The sequence below is a fragment of the Gopherus evgoodei genome, chromosome 2 (genome assembly GCF_007399415.2).
Source record: "Gopherus evgoodei ecotype Sinaloan lineage chromosome 2, rGopEvg1_v1.p, whole genome shotgun sequence".
Taxonomy (NCBI): Eukaryota; Metazoa; Chordata; order Testudines; family Testudinidae; genus Gopherus; species Gopherus evgoodei.
In genome coordinates this window covers 22,905,853-22,923,545 of record NC_044323.1, presented here as the reverse complement: position 1 = coordinate 22,923,545, position 17,693 = coordinate 22,905,853, and the positions used below count along the sequence as shown (strand labels likewise).

The 17,693-nt window shown below is 41.2% G+C and overlaps 1 protein-coding gene across 1 annotated transcript in view; it reads left to right on the top strand.

Moving 5' to 3' along the window:
• Positions 1–17,693, top strand: part of ADARB2 (adenosine deaminase RNA specific B2 (inactive)) — a 475,814-nt gene that overhangs the window by 360,951 nt on the left and 97,170 nt on the right. The gene's annotated exons all lie outside the window — the stretch shown is intronic.

Here is a 17,693-nt window from a genome sequence, read left to right as displayed (position 1 = left end):
ACATTCCTGTCTGTACTGGGAGTTTCCCTTCGTTCCATAACTTATTTACAATCCCCAACGGACTCTCAAGAGGCACGCTAGTCCCTTGACCCATGATGTCTGACAGGAGCCCTCCAACTGGCGTTTACCCTGCTGTCCAATACACGACCCCTCAATATTGAATTGGCTGGGAGAAATCTCCTGTGGCGCCTTGCCAATTCATATATGAGTGGTCTGACCACTGGACAGAGGTACCGCACCAGAAGGAATCCCGGACGAGCCCCCAAATTGTTAGGTAATAAAGCAAGTCCTCACTCACCTCTCCAGCACCCGAGTTCATGCGGAGTTGGTATGGGCACACAATTCTGTCAGAGACCAGACACCAATGTGTTGATCAACGGGCTCACACTATCCCAAAAGCTTTAGAATAAGTGTGGCCCCTTTATTAGGGGTGAGCATCAATATTTATACACAGAAGTAAACAAAGTGATTAACAAAAGATAATGGTCATGCATAATCAATCAAGATTTTACAGGAAAAGCAAGTTTAACAAGTAAATGCATAGAGATAAAGGCTAATGGCTACTTGAGAAAGGGGGTGTCATGAGTAGTTTGCAGGTCAGTGCTTTGTTCGATAAAGGGTTCAGAAAGGATTATGCAGAGACGGCCAGTCTGGGTGTGTTTTGGCTCCCCAAAGTTCACCAAAAGTTTAGACCCAACAATAACATTCAGAATATGTGAGTGGCCATGCAAGGCCCAAACAGTCTTATTTATACAGATAAAAGAGCGGGAATTAGACAAAGGGACAAAGAAATCAAAACAGTAAAATTCACCTGGGGCACAGCATGCATATCCTATTTCCTTACTAACTGTTATCGATCTAAGGCTAATGCTTCACCAATTGCCCTTAAACGGTGCAATTGTTCTATGTTAATGTCTGTATTCCTGACACCTGGTTGCAACATTCCAACAACTTTGCTTAAAGGTACAGACAACATTTCTTTAATCCTTTCTATTCTTACTATATAATTCATTCTACTTTCACACTAGCTAGTCATGGTAAACTATTGTTGCTCCATGGATTTCCTGTATGTCCACCCTAAATTTAGCTATGACCAGCTGACATGATATTCAACATGACTTGTCCTTGTCTTCACTGCATGTATAGCATAATATTGGTTCATCAACATGTGTCCTAACAAGGTGTGATTCCCCAACGTAGATAAGGCCTTGGAGAGATGTAGACAGCTCCTCAAGAAATGAGAATGCGTTTCAAGACCCAGGATAAGAGGGAGCCCTGTGGAACTCTGCAAATTCACTATTTGTCTATAGAATTCAGCACAAAAAGTTTCATCCTGTTATTTGATGCAATTTTGCATCTTCTCTGCCAAATTTGGTTTTATTAACAATTTCGATTAAATGGTTATTCTTGAATAAAAAATCTGCAGAACTACAAATGTTGGCATGTTTTGACTGGTATGGCCATAGCTGATAAAGGATAGACCTATTGGTACCCATTTCTGCTCAGAAAGCACCATTTGTTACCAAAAACTGATACTGAAAAATTAGCCTACGTTTGCTCTTTTTTAAAAAAAAAAAAAATCTGACATATTTTTGAGTTTGTAATGAAAAGAGAAAACTGATTAATTTCAAATTCCATTCCAAGCATTTCACACATTTCTCAAGCCATTCACAGTAAGTGCTGCCTGTTCTCTCCCTATCTGTCATTCTAACTACAAATCAGACAGGAGTCAATTTGCTCCTCAGATGAGCTGGTGTCCCATATGAAAGCACAGAGAGTTAAAAGCTAGTTAGGAGAGGAGAGGGAGAAGAGTGGGTGGGGGAAATATAGGCCATACTTCTAGTCTGGAGGAAATGCCTTCCTTAAAGTATAGAAATGATCAGCCTATAATGGAAAGTTACCTGGAAAACTATACTTCAGCAAGTTCCAACCCTCCTACCTTACATCCTCTTTACACTCACATATACTGTGCCTTATCTCCTTCATAAACTTTCTAGCAGGCTGCACCTTGGGCCTGATACTGCAAAATCACCGTTTCACATGGGACTCCTTTCACTAGTAAGGATGATTCGCACAAGTAAGGAACGGCAGGACTGAATCCTGGACCCATAGATATTCTAACTCTTTCATGCATCTGATCTCATGTTATTTGTTATTTTTATGACTACTGCAGGCTAGTCTAAACCTTGTGTATGTTCAGAAATAGGTCTGATTCCACAGTCTGTGCAAGAGCAACCCAGGGTTTGCACTGATTGAGCAGAACGGTGTTTGCTCCCAGATCAGTTCACCCAGGTGTGCAAATCCCACACATCCTTTTCTTTGGTAAGATGTCTGCACCAGTGCTGTTGCACTGATAGCTGAAACAGTACTATTCACAGGTGTAAAAAATGAAAAATTTTCAGTGCCAACAGCGCTTAATGTGAGGGTTTAGGAGGTTCACAAGGGGCTGCATATGTGGCCAAAAAAAATTAATTAAATTTAAAATCAAGCTGTGCCTCTGAGGGGTGTACTTTAGCACTGTTTTACTGCAGCTGCTGCTTCCAGATATGCTAGACCCCCTCCACACACAGATACTTTTTTTCAGTCCATTTTAATCCCTCAGAACCACCCTCTGCCCACAAAATGCTGAAAAGCCATGTCCATTCCTGTAGCAAAACTGTTTTCCACCCATTACACCTCCACAATTGTAAAATTTCTCTCCACCCAGTAGGATTTATTTTCCTTCAGTCAGTGGTTCACAGACAGCTTCAAATTAACTTTGTGTTGAGTGTGGGGGTGTTGATTTGTATTTTCTTCTTCTTCTCCAAGTCTTTTGTTGTGCATTTACTCGTGCTGAAAGACAACGTCCTGCTGACACTTAGAGAAGCATCAGTGAGTAAAGTCTGCTGTACAGGCTGCAAAGCCATCTGGACTTTCTGCTGAAAAGGTTGGACATGGATTTAGGCAAGATTTTATCACATCTGAAAAAAAATCTGCAGACCGTACATCTTCCAAGGTTGCTGTCAGATTTTTTATTTTTTTTATTTTGTCAGTTGCAAAAAAAAAATAGACAAAGTGGGAAGGCAATAAGCATGGAGATATAAATCTCTAGAGGAAGTTTTGTCAAAGGTAGTGGAGTATAAACAAAAAATAAATTAGTTTTGATTTTATCAGAAACTGGACAGACTTCTATTCATATAATAGCTTTTCTGAGATTCTAGAAGCTGCCTAGACAGCATTTCCAAATAGCTAAACACAGATTCACTCAACACAAGCAGAGAGTTTTTTCTTTCTAAAAACTACAGAGGGTTAAAAAAGTATTCTCTCAGGAAGGAAAAGGGGGGCTGGGGAGACAAGAAGACATATATGCAATGAAAGAAAACTACAGGAGCTTTGAAATTCTGTGACTTTTTTTCCCCTGGTTGATCAGCATAACACATTTTCCTACTTTTTCCAGAGAGTTCAGCTCTTGAGTCAAAAAGCGTTACGTAGCTTAGCAACGTCTGCTTCAAAAAGAAAAAAAAAAGAAAGAAAGTCAAAAAGCTTTTTTGCAGGGTAGTTTTGTAGTTTGAAGAAAAGGTAGAGCAAGGCTGTATGTCAGAAATAATCCCTTAACAAGGTGTCTTGTGAGCAGAACAGGAGATGGCAAGTTACTGGCTGTAAATTATTGGCGTGCCCTTTAGGTTATGTGCAAGTTGGTAAGTGTGCTAACATCCAGCAATTGCCTTAAAAACGCATACCGATGACACAACTTATGTTTTCCAAATTCCAGATGTTAAGCACTGCATCTGCTGGTAATTCAATTTCCTCTGTACTAGTGCCATTTGAAATCTTGCGAGACTGTTATGTTGATGGGACATTGGCTGCACATTGGAACCTAGAAGTGTGACATTAGAGATCCTCAGGTGAAAGGTGCCAAGTTTATATACTAATACACCTCTAGTCCAATATAACGTGACCTGATATAAAATGCGGGGTGGCTCTATGTATTTTGCCACCCCAAGCACAGCAGTCAGGCGGCTTTTGGCAGCACACCTGCGGGAGGTCTGCCAGTAACACAGATTCAGTGGCATGCCTGCAGGAAGTCCACTGGTCCCGCACCATCAGCGTACCCGCCACTGAATTGCTGCCAAAGCCACAGAACCGGTGGATCTCCTGCAGAAACGCTGCTGAAGGCAGCCTGACTGCTGCCCTCACGGCAACCAGCAGGCCCCACCACAGCTTGCCACCCGAGGCATTTGCTTGCTGCACTGGTGCCTGGAGCTGCCCTGATAACACAAATTCGGATATAACACAGTAAAGCAGTGCTCGGGGGAGGGGGGGGGTTGCACACTCTGGCAGATCAAAGCAAGTTCGATATAACATGGTTTCACCTATAGCACGGTAAGATTTTTTGACTCCTGAGGACAGCGTTATATCGGGGTAGAGGAGTATCTAAAGAAAAAAAATCTTCCTCCAATATTTTTGATCAACTCCTAGGATCTAGTGATCAGAGCACAAAACTACAGGACTCCTGGGTTCTATTTTCAGCTCTGCCACTAACTTACTGCAGTTTGGGCAAGTTACTCAACCACGCTGGGCCTCAGTTTACCCATCAGTAATGTGGAAATACTGTAATTGTATTGTACCCACCTCACAGGGGTCTTCTGAGGCTTAATTAATGTATTTGGAGAGGCTAGTTAAAAGGTGCATTATAAATGCAAAGCATTATGATTTACTATTGCTTTATTTGTTTATTCATTTATTATTTGTCTTCGTCTTCCCAAGAAGTTATAGTCCTTAATTCTGTACTACAAAAATGTGGCTACAGTGGGTAAGGCCCATATCTCATAACATACTTAGGCAGTCTCAGTCTTAGACTCCACTGTGAGCCACAAAACTCCCACTCAACTGTAGGTGCCTAAACTCATCCAGTGCTTACATTTTTTTGCAGTACAAGTTTCCTAGCTGCCTAGAGCATCTGCACTGCTGCCTCACTCTGGGCATCTGGGTGCCTAAGCTCCAAAGTAATCCATAAACTAGAGAAAGATATTTGTCCATCCACCTGTCTCACCCGAAGGGCCTGATCTGGTAGATGCTCTCAGAAGTCACCTCCCGGATTGGGTCCACTCAAAATCTGACCACCTGCAGAAGAAGAGGTGGTAGTACCTCCCTTGTAACTTTTAGTCCCGTGAGGCAAGCACTCACCTGGTCACAATACTGACCTTCCTTTGTGGAGCCAGACCTAAATCACTTATGACAAGTATCTGCAGTAGCTAGGATGGCAATCTCCCACTCTTAATGTAGATCCAATGGGTCCTACTTTCACTAGGAATGCTGTGATAGATATAATGTAGATATTGCACTATTAACGGCCAAATTCAGTCCACCACTTCCACATACATGTAAGTAGATGAGAAAAGGTCTCAAGTGGGGTATAGCTGTTATGCCCCATTATGAGTTATCCCAGGATCAACAGAATTCATACTCAATCACCTCCCAGAGCTGGTGCTCAGAAGCAGGTTTCTGAGGCAAGGTTAGTGCCAGGGGAAGACATCATCAAATTTTAGTGCAGGTGCTCCCAGATTTGGCCTTATCTGCCATACAGAGATTATGACTGCTTCTGACAAAATTACCTGAGCAGAGAGTTCCATATGGGGGTACAGGCAGATCAGAATATGGACTCATATTAATGCTGCCTTTTCAGCTTTAGGGTCAGATCCTCCACTGGGGTTAATAGACTTAGCTCCATCAACTTCAGTAGAGCTATGTGGATTTATACTAGCTGAGGATTTGTACATTAATGTGCCCCAAAATCAATGAAGGCCTGGACTTTGCCCTTGGTGACTTAAACAAAGACCTTTCACAACCCATGAGATGCCATAGGATTTTAGTACCATGTGTTTGGGAATTTCTCCTCTGCCAAACAAGTATAGCCCCAGTTGAAATAATGGCCCTGACTCTAGCTTTTAGCATAGCTCACAACACAAAACCACCGCAAATAATCTTGTTTGTAAGGAGAAAAGCCCACAGCTGAGGTAACATGAAATGTAAATTGCCTTAATACCCCTCCAGATCAAGCAAGAGGTCATTAAGAAGACTAGAGGAGGATTTCTAAGATCATTACACAAAATGAGAGCATGCACCTTAATAACTAGAAAACACAGAAATCCAGTGTCTTTATAATGACTGCCTTTCAGTGGACTGCATGTCTCGCCATGTAGCAGTTATGAAGGGTGCATTGTGTGATTCCTTGCTGAGTTCAGCAGTTTAGAATAGATGAGATTTGTTTTAGACACTGTCTGCCATCCTTCCATATGTAACAAAGCATATGTGTGATGTGAAATGCTTTTAATAGTACAGCTTTTTAATGAGAACGATGAACACACGGGGGTTGATTTTCGAAGTAGTGCTCATGGGATTTGAGAATACACTGTTCTCACACTGCTTCGAAATTTACCCAAGAGCCACTAACTAGTCTGATTTTAGTGTTAGAGCAGACCTTGAACAGTCAACAGTATTGTTTGTGACAAGGGTATAATACTACTGTTAATTTCCGAAGGATGTTTTAGTGCATGTGAGAAAGACAAAGCAAGGAAATGGAAAACTGAAAGGACATTTCTCAGATGAAGCATCGGCTTTATTAAAGAGATAGGGCTTGTAATATGAATTTAAAATCTAATTTTTATAGAGTATAAAAGGCTTTTTACAGAGTTAGCCATTCCCCAATGCTGGTAGCTTTCTAAAGCTTTTATCTAGTTAAAGGAAACTCATTCAAGCTAATTTAATATTGGTAGTGGTACAACAGCTTGACACCTGAGGCTTTTCCTAAAGCAGTCACAATGTTGAGAAGTGAACACTGCTTCATTGTTTTGAATTATTCAGCATTTACAGCCAACCTTATATATGTCCCTGTAGAAAAAGGCTTTGGGGTTAAGGATCAGTTAAAAAAAAAAAAAAAAAGCCCACAACCTTCTTTCTGGCATTTGTTAGCAGGTGCAGTATTGACTTTAAGAATGATTTTGCAAACTTGGCATGGACATTCTTCATTACCTAAGCAATAAATGCAAAACTGTACTCAGAACTAGCAGAAGCTGGTCTCCTTTAGGGAACAACTGCTTATTTCAGTGGAGAAGCTTGTTTCTCTAAATTTATTGAAATGGTACTCATTTTGAAAGCAAACCGAATACAAACAGTAATGGATCAATCTCAAATGAAGGGGCTCATCCATTAGCATCCTAGCATTAATGCTCTAATGTGAATTTAAAGATTCCAATTAAACCTAGATGCAAAATGTTTTACAAGTAAATAGCAAACAGTAGTTTTTGGAAAAGGTGGGAATTTTGGATTTGACAATATTTTTTGTTAATATTCTCATTTGTATGGGTTCCATTTTTTTTTCAGCCAGTCCAGAGGTATATGAAACAAATAAAAGATACATATTAAGTTTGATTGATGTAGTGTAGTCAGGGGGATATTTTTCAGAAACAGCATAGTTTATTTACTGAACTCTTAAACTAAATTCCTGTTTGGTCTTTGTACTTCCCATTCTTGCTGTATATGTCTCCTTTTAGATGTTCATCAACAGCGTCTTTGGATAATCACATTTACTGAAGTACATCTATACTCACCTGATATGTGTGTGTTTATATAAAATTAAAAAACTAATGTATTACAGCAGCAATCTCATCATAGTTACAGTTGAATCTTAGTTTCCAAATTTCCCCTCCTACTCCAAATACCTCAATTAAAATTATTCCTACTTCAAATTTGACGAGTGGTCTCTGCCAAGCAGATAATTTTCCCTACAGTTTGAAGTTCATGAAAATCATTTTTAAGACAGAGTCTGCAAACATCCTCCTAGTGCTTTTTTGCCACATTCTACCAGCTGCAAACAAAAGGTTTGTAGGCGAGATTTTAAAGGAGGCTTTTCAAAGGATTTTAGTGAGCTGTGGTGCAAAGAACCGAGCTTGAGATGGACAAACTAGTAAGACCAGGCTTGTCAGGAATCAGCAAATTCTTAAGGTTCACTGTGGCTGCTAATGACCTTCAGGAAGCACACAGTAGATATGAACTTCTTCTAGAAGTTGGACAGATTGCTTTTTCAGGTACAGTTTACAGCCATATGCCCATTCAAAGAATCTCATCCAAGAGTCAGTGAGTTCAGTGGAAAGCCTCCCATTGACTTTAGAAGGTTTTACAAGTAAATAGCAAACCATAGTTTGGACCAGGTGAAGAGTCAGGTTCCAAAGGTTCACAGGAAAAGGGTCCTCAACACTCCTCTCATTTCCTTCTCCCACTCCCATCTTTGTATTTTTTCCATCCATATCTTCCTGCATGGAATGACCTCCCAACCACAGGGAGTCAGCTTCCCATCTTCTTCCCCCATAAAGCCCTATTTTTTTCTGTAAAGCCCACAAATTAAAGTAGTCAGAGTAGGAATTTACTAAAGTGACTCCTTCCTCTGGGTCTTCCAATGTTTGTCAGTCTTGTATTTAACTGTAAACTCTGCAGTGCAGGGATTCTTGATCCTAGAGTTTCATCCAGGACCAAACACATTGTTGATGCTTAACAAATAATCACTAATGATATAAAAATAAATAGACTAGATTAGTTTATTTGGAAATTTCTCTGCCCTGGAAGGGACTGAGGAACAAGCAGGGTAATAGCTCCTTAGCAGGAGAGGAAAGATTGTCCAAATAAGAACTGCTTTGCGAGCAAGAATTTTTTGCCTAGTCCCAGCACAGTTAGCTGCGACAGCAGAGGTCAGATGAATAGATCAATGCCTCACATGTGCAGAACAAATACAGTTTGTTTGATGATTGCAGAAATATGGAATTTACCATGAGAGCTGCACCACATATATAGTTAAAACACTCATAATAGGTCTACAGAACAGTTTTTCTTGCTGTAGGGATTCTTCTGGGCAAATCAATGAGAGCAGCTCATCTTTTTTATCAGTTTTGGTCTGAGAAACTTGAGGGTGCTCAATTTAAAAATACATTATTTTTTATTAAAGCTTTGGTTAGAAGTACAATGCAGGGATATGTAACAGGTTACATATGTGCACAGCTCACTCTAATAAATATGATTAAATAGACTCTCCTGAGTTGGGATGTACACTGGATGTGTTCAGCTGAAATGAAAATATATATTCGGACAAAATAAAATAATGTCCATGTGAGATAAAATAAAGTCCCTCTCCTCTGGTCCCTGAGGGATAAACCAAAGCCAGACATAATGATCGATACCATATAGCAGTTATGATCAGACAGAAATAGTCATTGCACATCTCCAGGAAAGAATCACAATGAGCTCCCTGGCAGTGTCCTGTCCCTTCAGTAGTACTGTATAAATGCCTCTGCATGTTAAAGAAGGGCAGAGTTATGAAGGGAAGCAAGGGAATATCCGTATTTTACATAAGGGGAACTGAAGTAAATTAAATCAGTGTCACAAAGGAAATGTGATTAGGCTCACTATTGAACCCCAATCTCTTGAGTCCTCAGTCTACTCCCCTACCACTCAAACCACCTTCCTTATAGCCTGGCTGTCTTTTTATCTATCTATTTCTTTGGTTTCTATCATCAAAGTATCTGAGTGCCGTTCCACCTTCACATAGAATTTCCACTCATGCCAGAAGACAAGGATGGAAAGCAGCCTATGACCCTTTACCATCTTTTCTTCTCAGACCTGTATCTTCCAGATGATATAGTCCATGGAAAGAAGCTGACTAATTAATTGGCTCAAGGATACTGGTGTTAGGAGATAAATTTCCAGCCAGCTATGGAAAAGTTATTTCCAAGCTCAGACCAAAGTGTGCTGGGTAGCTATTTGCTACATACCCTGACCACTTTGTCTGCCATTTACCCCTGTTCCACAAAGGGATGATGAGATGTATGATTTAATGTCAGATACTTTAGAAAGGTATCTCTTTATAATTCAAATCCTCTGTGCCAGTTTTTTCTTCTATTGGGTTCATGAAGAAAAATACTGATTCCTACTTTCAAAGAGGGTACATTTTCTACAGCTTCTGTTATCAGTGAAGGAGGTTGTGAACCTAATTCCCCATTCCCCGTGCTCAACATTTACCCCCAAATGTCAGTAATTTACTGCAAAATAGAATACTTGGGAGACAGGAGTAACAGAGCCCTTTGTGATATCTGTTTAGTAGAATATTTCATCCCACCCATATGCAAATCTAACCTTTCTGATATTTCAACCCTATAAACCCAAAGACAGGATTTCAATAGAAAATATTTACGAAAGGCTTTCTCCTTTATAATCTATTGATTTTAATATCCTTACCACTCCTGTTGAATGTCAGTTTTACCCTGAAGACTGCCCCTGCAAACTTGAACACATTTAATTATTTATACCATTTGGAATATTAGTGCTGAGAAATGAATAAAAGTTTTTGGTTTTGTAATGTTATGATCTAAAGTTTGATTTTCTCTGCAAAGAATGCTGGTAATTTGATATTGCAATCAGGAGTTACAGAAGGGTACAGATGACACAATTCAGCTTGAAAAGGAGTGACATTTATTTTCCACCTTATTTATGTACAGTAACAAAGAGCTCTTTAAATCCAGTGTTCCATTTTAGAGTATACTTTTGCAGCTACAGATTCAGAATTATCTGTATTCTTTTTTTTTTTTTAAACTAGGCACCTAACTGAAGGCTTATTTCTGCCATCAATTACACATATGCAACCTCCATTGATTTCAGTGCTGGTGGGTAAGTGTAACTGACAGCAGAGTTTGGCAGATCTAGTTTGCCTTACACACATCACTCGGCTCATTGACTAATGCAAGCAAGGTTTTGATGCTGAAGCTTGTTTCTGGCTTAAATTTTCTGTTCCTGTAGAAAAAATCAAACTATGGAACATATGGAAGCTGTGATTTAAAAAGCAGAGAGCCCAAAAAAAATGTGTTCTGAAACCTAGTATGGGAGTTTAAAGAATTTGGTGAATTAAAGGTTCATTCTGCTAGAGAGCCAGATTCTGTCGTCCTTTGTCAGTGGGAGTAATACCTTACTCTGTTGATTTCAGTGGGACTGCTCAGTGAGTAAGGTATTACGCAGTGTACATGTGACAGAATCTGAATCCTGATTCAGCAAAGCGTGGTCTTAAATCCCACTGACTTCAAAGGTTGAAAGTTGAGCACATGCTTAAGCACTTGGCTAAATCTGCATCCTAGCACACAGGACCTAAAGTAAAGCCCGCTGAAGTGTGTTCTCTCCACTGACTTCAGTGGATTTTGGATCAAGCGCAAAGTCTGTAGGAAAGCTCATCTCCTAGCTATAAGTGCTATACATAGTCCCTTCATACCCCTAGATACACCAATACCTAGTGCCCTTCATTCACCTACATTCACCTATACATAGTGTCCTTCAGGAATTGGACCCTGTATCAGTAACTGTGCATTCTTGTGGATTTTCAAAGCACTGAATGTCAATAGTCCCCTCTCCCCCCCAAGATTTATGCCATTACACTTTTAGTTCAACTACATGCTGTCTTGGTGGCTGTATAGTTCACAATGAATATTTCTATTTTCTTAAGTTTCTGTATCTTCCTTATGGCCTGCCTTTTTCACCAGCTGTGTGATTGTCATACGGAGATGCCAAGATCTATTCTGCTCTTTCATTTAATCAAGAAGGGGACTCTTGTTTTCAGTCCTGATACATGGCAACTGTAACCATGGGTGTCACCAAATATAGAGTTTCTCACAGATGCGTTTCCAAAAGCAGAAATGTCAAAGACTGGCCCCCAGGCCCCGCCTCCCGGTGTGCTTGATTTTAAAACTCTTTTGATGGCAGCCAACTTTTCCTTGCCAATATTCCTAAGAATCCTGGTGATGGAATTGTCGCCAGGCTCAAGTTATCCTTTGATACGTAGAATTTCTTGGCTTTTATACCATTGGCAAGTTACCTAGCTATATACCTGTTAGTAATTTAGGACTGTTGTTTAATTGTAAAGCCATGACCAAGAAAGTTTATTGGCTGGAATACCACGGATGTCTGTGAGCTGGAGGGGATAAGTCTGTACAGCACTTACTTCCACAATGTTCATCCACTGTTTATTAAATCCACAGTCTGGGTTTGGTTTTTGTTTGTTCGTTTTGTTTTAATGGAAAGATTCAAACCTAATGTGGGGCCTGACATAATGCCACTGAAGTCAATGTAAAGGCTCCAGTTGACTTGATAGATCAGGCCAATGATGCTATTATGGTAGTTTATATTTCAGTATGTTGTCAGAGTGGGAGACCACACATTCTAGGACTGGGAATCAGGATTGTGTTCTATTCCCAGCTCTGCTACGAAGTCACTGTGTGGACCTGGGCTCAATCCAGCAAGGTACTGAGTACTCTTGTAATGTATTACACACACTCAGTTCTCATTGGAGTAAATTGGAACAGGAGGGCATTCAGCAGGACTGACCCCTTAATCTCTGTATACCTCATTTTCCCCATCTGCACAAATAGAGATCATGTTGCTTATCCACCCATGTGAAGTCTTTTGAGATCTGCAGATGAAAATTTCTATATAAGTGACAAGTATTAGCATTATATTGTACCTCTTCGATTGCCTTTTAGATTAGGTCTTGCACTCCTGCCTGATGTTTCTGACTCTTACTGTATTTTACAAGGACTAGCGTATGTCACTGCATCACTTCTACATTGCATTAATTTTACTGGCATCCTGTTCAGCAATTTATTCCCAAACAAAAATACTCTCCTGACTTATCTTAGCTAAGAGGCTTCACATTTAATGGATTTCCTATTCTTTAAAGTCCCTGGTCACTCTTTGAGATCAGTGAATGCTAAATTCCTTATTGTCCCTGACAGTTATATGAAGTCATGCCATTCTTTTGCCTTTACTGAGTCTCTTTCCCCCTGGCTTTAGAATCCACTGCCAAATGAGGAAAGAACGTTCCGAGTTCTGGGATTTCTAAATCCAAAGTTAAAAGTTATTTGTTCTTTTGAGCATTTTTAAAATGAGTCTTTTAGGAATTGCATGTGCCTCTAAACTAATTAACTCTTAATGAGCACAAAATGCCTTGGGATGCTTATATGGAGGGCACTGTGGAAATGCAGACAAGGATTGGTCCGTAATACTGTGGGAGATTAAATGGATGATTTGAGTCTTTTTAAGATGATGGTGCAGATTGTTTCACTGAGACATTCCCTTTTTAAAAAATTCTAAATGAAGCTGATCAGATTTGCAGTCCACCCTATGTGAACCCAACCATAGCAATCTTGGGTGCATATTTTTATTTTCCTATATGGCTTATTGTTTTTTTAAATATGGAAAAAAAGATTAGAAACAGAGTTTTACATCATGAAAACCAGGCAGTATTAGAGTGGTCACCATAGAGAACTGGAATTCAGGGCAACTGGGTGCTCCTCCAAGCTCTGAGACTGATGCTCTTGGGCCCATCATTTACCCTTTCTGTGCCTTTGTTCACTCATCTGTAAAATGGTTACAATTGTATTTATATTACAGATGTGCAGTGAGTCTTAATACACGTATGAATATTTAGTGTTTGAGGATACTTTAATAAAGGTACTATTGTTAATATTCATAAGTGCCAAGTATTATTATAATTCATAGATTGATAGTGTGTACGTCCAGAAGGGATCATTAGATCATCTATTCTGACCTCGTATATATCACAAGCCATTACATTTCATCCAGTTACTCCAATATTGAGCCCAATAACTCAGGTCTGACTAAAGCACATCTTCCAGAAAGGCATCCAATTTTGATTTCAATACAGAACGAGATGGAGAATCCACCAGTTTCCCTGGTAGTTTATTAGGTGGTTTATCACCCTCGCTGTTAAAAATTCATACCTAATTTCTCATTTGAATTTGTCTAGTTTCAGCTTCCAGCCATTGGTTCTTGTTATGCTTTTCTCTGTTTGATTAAAGAGCCCTTTGCTAGTCCCTATTTTCTCCTCATGAAGGTACTTATACACTGTAATAAAGTCAGCTCTCAATCTCCTTTTTTAAGCTAGACAGGCTGATTATTATTATGGTAGAGATTTTCCAAAGCACAAAAGTGAGTTAGGCTCACTGCTCCCATTGACTTTCAATGGAAGTCAAGTGTCTAACCACCTTTTAACTTTTGCTCAAGTGACTAGGGTGACCAGATAGCAAGTGTGAAAAATCAGGATGGGGATGGGGGGTAATAGGAGCCTATATAAGAAAAAGACCCAAAAATCGGGACTGTCCCTATAAAATCGGGACATCTGGTCACCCTACAAGTGACACTGGGTTCCATCCCAAATAGTTTACTCAGCAGATGCTACTTAGATTTGCAGACTTTAAGGGTGTTCATGTGCACCAGAGTTATTACTAACAATATGAGTTATTTTATTATTAACATGCATCCACGTAGCACTGCTTCACTTCTTCACAGAACTAAAATAGCTCAGAGTTCAGATTTCCTGTCACTAGTCTGAAGTGTCAGGTGCCTAAATATATGTGTGTTTATATATATCAATACTGATGATCTTTTGGCTAACATTAAGCTGAGAATGTGACAAGACCCTGTCTATTACTCTGCAAACACTCCATGGCATGTTTGCAGACAATTCTTAGCACTTATATCACCTTCAAAATACTTCTCAAATATTTCCCCTTTAATGCTCGCAACAGTCACCTGAGATTATTAAGCATTATTATCAACCATTTTATAGACAGGGATATTAAGAGATGGACAAGAGAAGAAACCAAATGAGAGTTACACAGAAAGTAGGATGTAGAAATCAGGAACATCTGCAATCAGGAGTGGCGGAAGGTCCCAAAAAGTGAGGGGGCCACCAGCTCCTGAATGGTGGCCCCACCCCCCAAGCCACCCCTTCTCCCTGCGGTGCCACTCCTGCCCCCCAAGCTCCTGTCCCCGCTCTGCCCTTCCTCTCCGAGCCTCTACCCTCACACTACCCATTCCTCCAAGACCCCTCCCTGGCATTATCCCTTCTCCCAAAGCCCCCACCCTCACCCCTTCTCCCTGAGGCCCTGCTCCCACACCGCCTCTTCCCCCGAAGACCCTGCCACTTCCATCCAGTTGCTCACCCTTACAGCCGGTAAAAAGTGGTGGGTGGTATGGCCCCCTATTCCAGTGCCCCTGCTTGAAATCCCATGCTCCACTAGAATGAGGGCCACTGAGGATACCCCTACACTGCAGTCACATGGTACGATTGTGTAGACATTCCCAAACTAGCTTTGAACTTGCTAGCTCGGATACCAGAAGAGTGAAGCTGCAGCAGCCAGGGCTTCAACGCAAGCCAGGCCCATATGTAATTACGAGGTTCAAGGTGGGCTTGGACAGGCTGCACTGAAGCCTGTGTTGCCGCAGCTTCATTGCTCCAGTACCCAAGCTAGCTCGAATAAAGCTAGCTCAGGTATGTCTACACAAACTTCAATCACACTATGTCATTGCAGTGTAGAATGTTAACCCTGACATGCTGACCACATTCCAAGTGAATTAGGCACATAGGTCCCTAGTTAGTTAACTAAGGTATATGGGTACATGACTAAATCTTTGAATGTGCTGATTTTTGATGAACTGAGCATCACAGCTGTATTAATGATATCTATAGTTTTTATTACTGTTTAATATTTATATTTTGGTAGTGCCTAGAGCCCAACCACATCAGGGACTAGGGTTGCTAGATGCCCAGTTTTTGACCGGAAAGTCTGTTTTATTTGGACTTTTCCCAGAGATGCAGTTTAACCCAATAACAGTGAATGGCAATAACTGCCCCTTAATCAGGACAGTGTTCATGAAGACTCTTCTAAATTGACCAGATTGCTCAGCGATTGCATGATGCCAGTGAGACTCCAAGAGATCTGAAGCCAGAGCACAATTCTAAGCTTGAGTCTTGTAAACAGAAGTTGCCAATTGAAAGAGTTTTTGTTGTTGTTTGTTGCTGAGAAAAACTTAGGCACCTAATCAGAGCAGCCAATTAACAGGGCTGACCTGTACAGTGCTTCAGATAAGAAGATCAGTGTAATCTGCTGATGGGCCACAAAACAGTTTGTGTACATTGACCGTCTGCCCGCACGGCCGCCAGCCGCTCCCAGTGGCCATGGTTCGCCGTTCCCAGCCACAGGTTGCCCACCACTGGTTCTGATCTATTTTCAGTAGCCCCCTCTCTGTGGTTGTGGGTGAAACTCTCTCAGATTATTCAGACTGGAACTCTTAATGTGGCTTGGAGCACTGAACAGAGTAGGAACCGATCCTGAGAAAGGCTGAACACCCTCCCCTCACTGCCTATTGATTTCAGTGTGGCAGTGGTGCTTAGCACATCTCAGGGGCAAGCCCCGCTGCTGCCCAGTGTAGCCCATACCAACACAGTGCTGCAGGGCAGGGGTTACTGCTCTTTTGCAGGTACCATCCTTTGTGTGAAACATAAGAAGAGGTCCCTCTGGCTGTTTCTAGTGGCTATCTACGTGGAAATTAAAAATCTTAGGATACGTTTCTAAAAGAGTTGGCGATAACCCCGAAGTCATCACTTCTGTTCTCTTAGTTTCACTGAGCCATTAAAGGCTCTTCTTAAATGTGGAAAAAGGAGCTTCTTGTGGCCTCTCAGATGCAACACAGAACTCAAAGGGCATCTCAGACTTTGCTTGGCTAGGACCCAACCAAGGGACAAAGTAACTTTTCTTTACATTTTGTGAAGCGCTTGAAAGCTTTGCTAAATTAACATTCATGAACAACAAAAATACTGAAAAAAATCACTTTGAAAATTAGGTGACTGCTCCACTGTTCAGCCCACTGTTAAATGATTTGCCGGGGAAAAGAAAAACTTTTTCAGACAAGTAAAATGCTTTCAAGACTGGTACATTTTTCTATGAACTAGCCCTGGGCCAATTACAAGAAACAAAATTTGTCAAATTCTAGGTCTTTTTCTTGAGTGCTAAGGATTTGATTCCAAGCCTAGTCAAAGTGAGACTTCCTATTGATTCGGTGGGCTTTGAGTCAGCTCCGAACATGGACCTTGTCAGGATATGTCAACACTGCAATAAAAACACCCGTAGCATCAAGACTCTGAGCTCAGGTCAATTGACTTCGGCTCATACGGCTCAGGCTGCAGAGCTAAAAATAGCAGTGTAGACATCCCCAAGCCCAGGTTCTAAAGCCCACTCCCCTCATGGGGTTTCAGAGTCCAGGCTCCAGCCTGAGACCAAACATCTACACTGCAATTTTTAACCCCTCAGCCAGACTCCTGTGAGCCCAAGTCAGCTGACCTGGGCCAACCTCGACCATGCTGTATGTCTTTTGTTGCAGTGCAGATGTACCCTTAGAGGCAGCTAGTAGTCATTTATGATATTGATAGTCTCCTAGGGCAGGGGTTCTCAATCTTTTTCTTTCTGAGGCCCTCTCAACACGCTATAAAAACTCCACGGCCCACCTGTGCCACAACAACTGGTTTTCTGCATATAAAAGCCAAGGCCAGAATTAGGGGGTAGCAAACAGGGCATTTGCCTGGGGCCCCATGCCACAGGAGGCCCCCATAAAGCTACATTACTCAGGCTTTGACTTGAACCCCCAGTTATGAGGTTCAGGCCCTGGGCTTCAGCCTCGGGTGGCAGGGCTTGGAGCGGCGGAACTTCGGCTTTCTGCCCTGGGCCCCAGTCAGTCTAATGCTGGCCCTATTTGGCGGACACCTTGAAGCCTGCTTGTGGCCCCCCGAGAGCTCCGGTCCCCTGGCTGAGAACCACTGTCCTAGG